Source organism: Meles meles, chromosome 16 (assembly GCF_922984935.1).
Source record: "Meles meles chromosome 16, mMelMel3.1 paternal haplotype, whole genome shotgun sequence".
Classification (NCBI taxonomy): Eukaryota; Metazoa; Chordata; class Mammalia; order Carnivora; family Mustelidae; genus Meles; species Meles meles.
Window position 1 is genome coordinate 68,066,503 of NC_060081.1, and position 9,704 is coordinate 68,076,206.

Sequence of the window (9,704 nt, forward strand, 5' to 3'; positions counted from 1 at the left end):
CAGTCTAGATCCTCCCAAGAGAGAGAATTAGATGTACAAGAGATTTACCGCGGAAGCACCACGAAGGATAATTGGAGGAGTCAGGGAGAGCCTTCACATGGTGATGCGGGTCTCACACTAGTGAAATGAGGCGGGAGGGAAGGGAGTGTGGGCAGAAAGTCTCTGATTGTAGCTCAGTTCTAAGAAGGCTTGTCCAGGCCAGTGGGAAATCTTGGTTGCTCATTAAGGATATCCTCTATGTCATGAGCATGGGCCTGCTCTAGGACCCCACCAATCGCAGTTTTTGGCTGGAAGTAGCCTGGGGGAACACAACCTTGATGCAAACAAGATGGAGGACCCAGAGGAGTGCAGGTGGGCTGTCAGTCAATTGTGCTTCCTGCAGCCAATTTTCTTGGAGGAGATCAGAGCTTCCCTTCCTCCATTCCTCCCTTCCTCCCTTCCTTCCTTCCGTCCCTAATTCAGAGATGACGAGAATCACAGCATTGACTCATAGCTTAAAACCTTAACTCTGAAAATGAAATGCCAGGTCTTTCCTTTCCTCTATGGTATAATTTCTATGAAATTAACCAACAGAGTAGCTATTGAGTAGGTACTCTATATATGTCACTTTCCTTGGCTCAGTGTAGAGGAGAAATGTGTAAAGCAAGGTCCTTGTTTTCAACACACAAAATGTGAACATGAAAAGGTAGAAGCCAACAGACCCCCTCCCCCCATTCATGTGGAGTCTATTTGGAGAGGTCCAGGGGTTTTTAATGGGGTGGAGAGGTGAGGAGGGACTGGCTGGCCATGGAAGAGTTGTGATTTACTGACGGCAAACTAATTAAGAACATGGGCCCTGGAGTCAGACTTTGCTGTTGTGGATGTTGTTTATTTATTTATTTTTTATATATTTTTTATTTTTTTATAAACATATAATGCATTATTAGCCCCAGGGGTACAGGTCTGTGAATCGCCAGGTTTACACACTTCACAGCACTCACCATAGCACATACCTTCCCCAATGTCCAGAACCCCACCACCCTCTCCCTACCCCCCTCCCCCTGGCAACCCTGTTTGTTTTGTGAGATTAAGAGTCTGTTATGGTTTGTCTCCCTCCTGATCCCATCTTGTTTCATTTATTCTTTTCCTACCCCCTAAATGCCCCACGTTGCATCTCCACTTCCTCATATCAGGAAGATCATATGATAGTTGTCTTTCTCTGACTGACTTATTTCGATAAGCAAAATACCCCCTAGTTCCATCCACATTGTTGCAAATGGCAAGATTTCATTTCTTTTGGTGGCTGCATAGTATTCCGTAATATATATATTACCGTATATATATATATATATACCCCACACCTTCTTTATCCATTCATCTGTTGAAGGACATCTAGGTTCTTTCCATAGTTTGGCTATTGTGGACATAGCTGCTATAAACATTTGGGTGCACATGCCCCTTTGGATCACTACGTTTGTATCTTTAGGGTAAGTATCCAGTAGTGCAACTGCTGGGTTATAGGGTAGCTCTATTTTCAACATTTTGAGGAACCTCCATGCTGTTTTCCAGAGTGGTTGCACCAGCTTGCATTCCCACCAACTGTCTAGGAGGGTTCCTCTTTCTCCTCATCCTCACCAGCATCTGTCATTTCCTGACTTGTTAATTTTAGCCATTCTGGCTGATGTGAGGTGATATCTCATTGTGGTTTTGATTTGTATTTCCCTGATGCTCAGTGATGTGGAGCACTTTTCATGTGTCTGTTGGCCATCTGGATGTCTTCTTTGCAGAAATGTCTGTTCATGTCCTCTGCCCATTTCTTGATTGGATTATTTGTTCTTTGGGTGTTGAGTTTGATAAGCTCTTTATAGATTTTGGATACTAGCCCTTTATCTGATATGTTGTTTGCAAAAGCTTTTCCCATTCTGTCAGTTGTCTTTTGGTTTTGTTAACTGTTTCCTTTGCTGTGCAAAAGCTTTTGATCTTGATGAAGTCCCAAGAATTCATTTTTGCCCTTGCTTCCCTTGCCTTTGGCAATGTTCCTAGGAAGAATTTGCTGCAGCTGAGGTGGAAGAGGTTGCTGCCTGTATTCTCCTCAAGGATTTTGATGGATTCCTTTCTCACATTGAGGTCCTTCATTCATTTTGAGTCTATTTTCATGTGTGGTGTAAGGAAATGGTCCAGTTTCATTTTTCTGCATGTGGCTGTCCAATTTTCCCAGCACCATTTTTTGAAGAGGCTGTCTTTTTTCCATTGGACATTCTTTCCTGCTTCGTTGAAGATTAGTTGGCCATAGAGTTGAGGGTCTATTTCTGGGCTCTCTATTCTGTTCCATTGATCTATGTGTCTGTTTTTGTGTGGCTGTTGTTTATTATGTTATATTAGTCACCATGCAGTATTTCATTGTGGAGTCAGACTTTGATTCAAACACCAGCTTCATTCCTTGCCAGTCTGCTTTTGGGGCAAGTCATTTATCTTCCTGATCTTCAACTTTCTCATTTGTAAGATACAGTTATTAATAGAATCCTCCTCTTCAGGATGTTGAGGACATTAAATGAGATAATGTATGCAAGGCACTAAGGTTGCTTCCTGGCATATCATAAGCGTTTCCTAAGTGGTAATTATTAAAATTTTAATGAAAGGTATTATGTATTAAAATGCTTTTAAAATACATGTCCTCTTTGATCCAGAAAGTCTACTTCTTAGAATTTCTCACAACTAAGCAATCTGAAATGTTCACAGTGATTTTTATCTTTGCAACATTACTTATATTGAAAAACCATAAACAATCCTAACATTCAGTCATAGCTTGCTTTTTTTTTTGTCATTTAAAAAATGATTTATTTGTTTTAGAGAGAGAGTGCAGGGGAAGGGGCAGAGGGCGAGGAAGAGAATTTCAAGCAGATTCCCCAATGAGTGCAGAGCCTGACTTAGAGCCTGACTCACGACCTTGAGATCATGACCTGAGGGGAAATCAAGAGTTGGGCACTTAACTGACTGAGCCACCAAGGCATGCCTTGAATGTCATTTTTAAACTACTCATCCTCCCTTACGCAGAAACTTCCTTATTGTTGAACATCTGGTCATGTGAGATAATAAATTTCACATTTTAAGGTGAGTTGGGGGTTTCTTTTTATTGTTTGTTTTTATATTTCTTTTTTTAAATTTTTTATTTTTTTCAGTGTTCCAAGATTCATTGTTTATGTACCACACCCAGTGCTCCATGCAATACATGCCCTCCTTAATACCTACCACCAGGCTAACCCACCACCCACCCCCTACCCCTTTAAAATCCTCAGTTTGTTTCTCAGAGTCCACAGTCTCTCATGGTTCATATCCCACCTCTGATTACCCCCAATTCACTTTTCCTTTCCTTCTCCTAATGTCCTCCATGTTATTCCTCATGCTCCACAAGTAAGTGAAACCATATGATAATTGACTTTCTCTGCTTGACTTATTTCCCTCAGCATAATCTCCTCCAGTCCCATCCATGCTGATACAATGCCTTCAGCTCAGCTGAAGGTCAGCTCCATGACCTGGAGATCATGACCTGAGCTGAAGGGTATTCATCCTTCATGATGGAGGCATAATGCTCCATTGTGTATATGGACCATATCTTCTTTATTCATTCGTCTGTTGAAGGGCATTTTGACTCTTTCCACAATTTGGCAATTGTGACCACTGCTGCTATGAACGTTGGGGTACATGTGGCCCTTCTTTTCATTACATCTGTATCTTAGGGGTAATATCGGGTAGTGTAATTGCAAGGTCATCGGGTAGCTCTATTTTTAACTTCGTAAAAAATCTCCACACTCTTTTCCAAAGTGGCTGCACCAATCCCAACATGATACAAGAATCCATCAAAATCCTAGAGGAGAACATAGGTAGTAACCTCTTCAACATTGGCCACAGCAACTTCTTTCAAGATGTCTCCAAAAGCAAAGGAAACAAAAGCAAAAATGAACTTTTGGGACTTCATCAAGATCAAAACCTTCTGCACAGCAAAGGAAACAGTCAACAAAACAAAGAGGCAACCCACGGAATGGGAGAAGATATTTGCAAATGACAGTACAGACAAAAGACTGAAATCCAGGATCTATAAAGAACCCCTCAAACTCAATACCCCAAAACAGATAATCAAGTCAAAAAATAGGCAGAAGACATGAACAGACACTTCTCCAAAGAAGACATACAAATGGCTAATAGACACACGAAAAAATGTTCATCATCATTAGCCATCAGGGAGATTCAAATCAAAACCACATTGAGATACCACCTTACGCCAGTTAGAATGGCCAAAATTAGCAAGACAGGAAACAACGTGTGTTGGAGAGGATGTGGAGAAAGGGGAACCCTCTTACACTGTTGGTGGGAATGCAAGTTGGTGCAGCCAATTTGGAGAACAGTGTGCAGATTCCTCAAGAAATTAAAAATAGAGCTTCCCTATGACCCTGCAATAGCACTGCTGGGTATTTACCCCAAAGATACAGATGTAGTGAAAAGAAGGGCCATCTGTACTCCAATGTTTATAGCAGCAATGGCCATGGTTGCCAAACTGTGGAAAGAACAAAGATGCCCTTCAACAGACTAATGGATAAGAAAGATGTGGTCCATATACACGATGGAGTATTATGCCTCCATCAGAAAGGATGAATACCCAACTTTTGTAGCAACATGGACGGGACTGGAAGAGATTATGCTGAGTGAAATAAGTCAAGCAGAGAGAGTCAATTATCATATGGTTTCACTTATTTGTGGAGCATAACAAATAACATGGAGGACATGAGGAGATGGAGAGGAGAAGGGAGTTGAGGGAAATTGGAAGGGGAGATGAACCATGAGAGACTATGGACTCTGAAAAACAACCTGAGGGTTTTGAAGGGGCGGGGAGTGGGAGGTTGGGGAACCAGGTGGTGGGCAATAAGGAGGGCACATATTGCATGGAGCACTGGGTGTGGTGCAAAAACAATGAATACTGTTACACTGAAAAGGAATAAAAAAAAAAGGTGAAAAAAATGGGCAGAAGACATGAACAGACACTTCTCCAAAGAAGACATACAAATGGCTAATAGACACATGAAAAAATGTTCATCATCATTAGCCATCAGGGAGATTCAAATCAAAACCACATTGAGATACCACCTTACACCAGTTAGAATGACCAAAATTAACAAGACAAGAATCAACAAGTGTTGGAGAGGATATGGAGCAGCTTGCTTTTAAAAAAAATATTAATCTATCCATACAAGGAAAGCTCTGTGCCTTTTAGGAATTATGTTGCAGAATATTTTCTTTATTATGTTATGTTAGTCACCATAAAGTACCCCATAGGGTTTTAAAAAAGGTTTTATTTATTCATTTGAGAGAGGGAGAGAGGCAGAGAAAAAAGGAGAAGGAGGCTTCCTGCTGAACCAGCCAGGAGCCTGATGTGGGGCTCATCCCGGGACCTGGAGATCATGACCTGAGCTGAAGGCAGACGCCCAACCATCTGAGCCACCCAGGTGCCCCAGTACACCATTAGTTTTTGATGTAGTGTTCCATAATTCATTGTTTGCATATAACATCCAGTGCTCCATGTTGCAGAATATTTGATGATATGAGAAAATATTCACCCAATATTCTTAACTGATAAAAACAGGTTATAAATCTGCATTAATATATGCTCCTAAATTATTTTTTTAATTATTTTTTATTTTTTTTTAAAGATTTTATTTACTTTTTTGACAGACAGAGATCACAAGTAGGCAGAGAGGCAGGCAGAGAGAAGGGAAGGGAAGCAGGCTCCCTGCTGAGCAGAGAGCCTGATGCGGGGCTCGATCCCAGGACCCTGGGATCATGACCTGAGCCAAAGACAGAGGCTTTAACCCACTGAGCCACCCAGGCACCCCCTAAATTACTCTCTATTATTCTTCTCAGAAAGTTTCTTTCTTTCCTTTTTTTTTTTTTTTAGATTTTTAAATTTTTTTTTATTTGAGAGAGAGACAGTAAGAGAGAGTATGAGAGGGGAGAAGTTCAGAGAGAGAAGCAGACTCCCTGTGGAGCTAGGAGCCCAATGTGGGACTCAACCCTGGGACTCCAGGATCATGACCTGAGCCAAAGGCTTAACCAACTGAGCCACCCAGGTACCCAGAAGGTTTCTTTTTAAAGGCCTTGAGAAGCTTGCTAATGCCTGCAGGGGCATTTGGAAGACCTTCCTCCATCATAGTGAGTTAAGAAATTTTTTTAAAGGCTTATTTACTTATTTAAGTAATCTCTACACCCAATGTGGGGGTTAAACTCATGACCCTGAGATTGAGAGTTCCACACTCCTCTGACAGAGCCAGGCAAGCACCCCAGAATTAAGAAATTTAATGAGACCCTCAGTACCATGTTAAAAGACTATTCCCAGCCCCCATGCAGCTTATTTGGCACCCAATGGAGTAGTTTTTTTTTCTTTCTGGCAATTTTTGTTTTTCTTTCCATCTAAGCAACTTTTATAACAAAACATCTCTCAAAACCTAGAGTTGATGTTGTAGGACCATTTGGGTACTTGTACTCACAGGGACCAGGCACTATGAGCCTTGAGCTTTCCATCTGCGAACAAATATCAGGGAAGAAAAATGGGGAAGGGAAAGACCCAAGAACTGAGACTTCTAGCAGTCACTGCAGTCAAGTTACTCCCTGGGCAGACAGACTTCCAACATGCCCCCAAACATTCCTCACCTCTTGGTATGAGTGCCCCTGTACACTTCCTTCCTGGAGTGTGGGCTGGACCCAGTGACATCCTTTTAATGAGTAGTGATGTAATGGAAAGTGATGGGATGGAGGAGGAGAGTGGGATGTGTCTGTTGTCTTGGCAGCAAACCTATTATTTTGAAACCCTTTGAACAAAAGTTGTGGCTGGAAATCAGCCCCATGAGGGATGTTCTGAGATCTATGAAAAAGCATAGCATAGCAGTTATAATCATGGACTTGGAAATGGACCAGTCTGGGCTCCATGTACAGCTCTGTGACTTTCCAGCAATGGGCTTTGGAAACCTTACTGTGGAAACAGTAATGGAAATTAGTTAATGTTATCTGTATTTCCCCATCTACAACAGTTTCTTTTTTAAAAATTTCACTTTTTTAGTTTTTTTTTCCTTTTAAAATTTAAATTCAATTAGCCAAGGTATAGGACATCATTAGTTTTTTATATAATGTTCAATGATTCATTAATTGTGTATAACACCCAGTGCTCATCAGGACACATGCCCTCCTTATTACCCATCACCGAATTACCCCATCCCCTCATCCACTCCCTTTCAACAACCCTCAGTTTGTTTCCCAGAGTCAAGAGTCTCATTTGGTTTGTCTTCCTTTCCGATTTCTTCCCATTCAGTTCCCCTCCACCACCACCTATACCCCTAGTGTCATCTGCACTATTCTGTATATTCCAAATATAAGTGAAACCATATGATAATTGTATTTTTCTGATTGACTTATTTTACTTAGCATAATACCCTCCAGTCCCATGGGAATGCAAGCCAATGCAGCCACTCTGGAAAACAGTATGAAGGTTCCTCAGAATGTTAAAAATGGAGCTACCTTACAACCCAGCAATTGCATTACTGGGTACTTACCCAAAAGATAGAGATGTAGTGAAAAGAAGGGCCATATGTACCCCAATGTTCATAGCAACAATGGCCACAGTCACCAAACTGTGAAAAGAGCCAAGATGCCCTTCAACAGACAAATGGTTAAAGAAAATGTGGTCCATATATATAATGGAATATTACTCAGCCATCAGAAAGGATGAATACTCAACATTTGCATCAACATGGATGGAACTGGAGGAGATTATGCCGAGTGAAATAAGTCAAGCAGAGAAAGTCAATTATCATATGGTTTCACTTACTTGTGGAACATAAAGAATAACATGGAGGACATTAGGAGAAGGAAAGGAAAAGTGAATTGGGGGAAGTTGGAGGGGGGGATGAACCGTGAGGGACTGTGGACTCTGAGAAACAAACTGAGGGTTTTGGGGGGGTGGGAGGATGGGTAAGCCTGGTGGTGGGTTTTAAGTAGGGCACATATTGGATGGAGCATTGGGTGTACATAAACAATGAATCTTGGGACACTGCATCAAAACTAATGATATATTTTATGGTGACTAACATAACACAATTTAAAAAATGGTCCTAAAATCTTCAACCCCCACCCACAATTCCCTTTGCCCCTCTGGTTTCTGTTGTTCCTTTGTCTTGTTTCACATGACTCCAGGAATTCTTTTTCTTTTCCATTGTAGGCCCAGTGTTTTCAGATTTACCCTTCTCTCCTTTAAAACCTCTGTCCTCCAAAAGGCTAAGGAATAATTCAAACAAAGTGTAAATGGCTGTTAACTCTTATTAATTTCCCCAGCATATTTCTGTGGATGTACATAGTCTTAGGAGAAGGTTGTGAGAACTTAAACATGTTTTTAATATTGGTAGAATTTCTGGCACAGAGATGGGTGATTTCAAGAACGAAGCAGGGAGAATCGATTTGGGGTGGAGAGATACATCTCTCATTCACAAAAATGCCTTTTATTACCCAAGAGCAATCCTGACTGAGGGTTGTGGTCTTACTAGGAAATTAGGTGTCCTTGCAAACTTTCTCACATGACTCTTTCCTCAAAAAGTTGTTGGCATTGCTGTTATAATTTCTGAAGAAAAACTTCTCAGATTTGAAAAGTTTTAATGTTGTAAAACCATCATGGCATTGAGGCCTTTGGACAACAGCCAAATTCCAAAGGGAGATTGCATACATTTCAGGAGCCAAGGCTGGCAGGACCTAAAGACAGAAAAGAGTTGAGAGAGGCCAAAGCCATCACCTTCCCCTTTATAGTCCCACCTGGCCCACTTGGCCCACCCAGCCCACCCTGCCATGGTATTACCCATCTACACAGAAGTTGAGGTTTTTACTTCTGAGAGTAGCCTAATGTGGTAAAAATCCCAGACTTAAGAATCCAATTCAAGTGAATTCAAATCTTAGAGTGCTCCTTACTACGTCATGATCGTGCATCCACTTGACCTCTCCAAATCCCCCATTTCTTCATTTGTAAATTTAAGGAGTTTAAGTCTGTCATCTCTGAGTACCCTTTCAGATCTGAATTTCTATGCCCGATGAGTAAGATTTCCCAAGTTCCATGTCCATATCTCATAGTCCTTCTAGAATGATATTCTGTCATGAAAGGAGGACTGACCTGGGATAGACTCAATCATTCCCTCACTGTGTGATCTTGGATATATCACTTATGCCTTTGACATTCCATTCCTTTCACTGTGAAATGGGAGTATGTCCACATTTGAGGCTTACTAAGGGGTTAGAATTCACCAGAGGTAGCACGGATATATAGAAAAGCATCAATAAATAGAAGCAGCTCTAAAGCACTCTCTCCATTCCTTAACCAAGAAGACTCTTGAGAGCAAAGATCTCATCATACTCATTTCTGAAATGTACATGCCTAACCCAGGCCTGATTTTTAGCTCTCAGTTTATTTGTTAACAGAAATGAGGCCGTAAGATCCTCTAAAGCAGGGTTGCAAATCTCTTTGTATTCTCTTTTTATGTCCCTTTTATGGAAATGGTTTTATCCTTACAATGATCCTTCAAGGTGGATATTAAGATTTCCAACTTTACATAAGGAAACTAAGGTCAGAGAGGTGAAGGGCCTTTCCTATGTCATGCTGGAGACTGCTGGGCCAAGAACCAAACCCGGGATAGGCAGGCTGC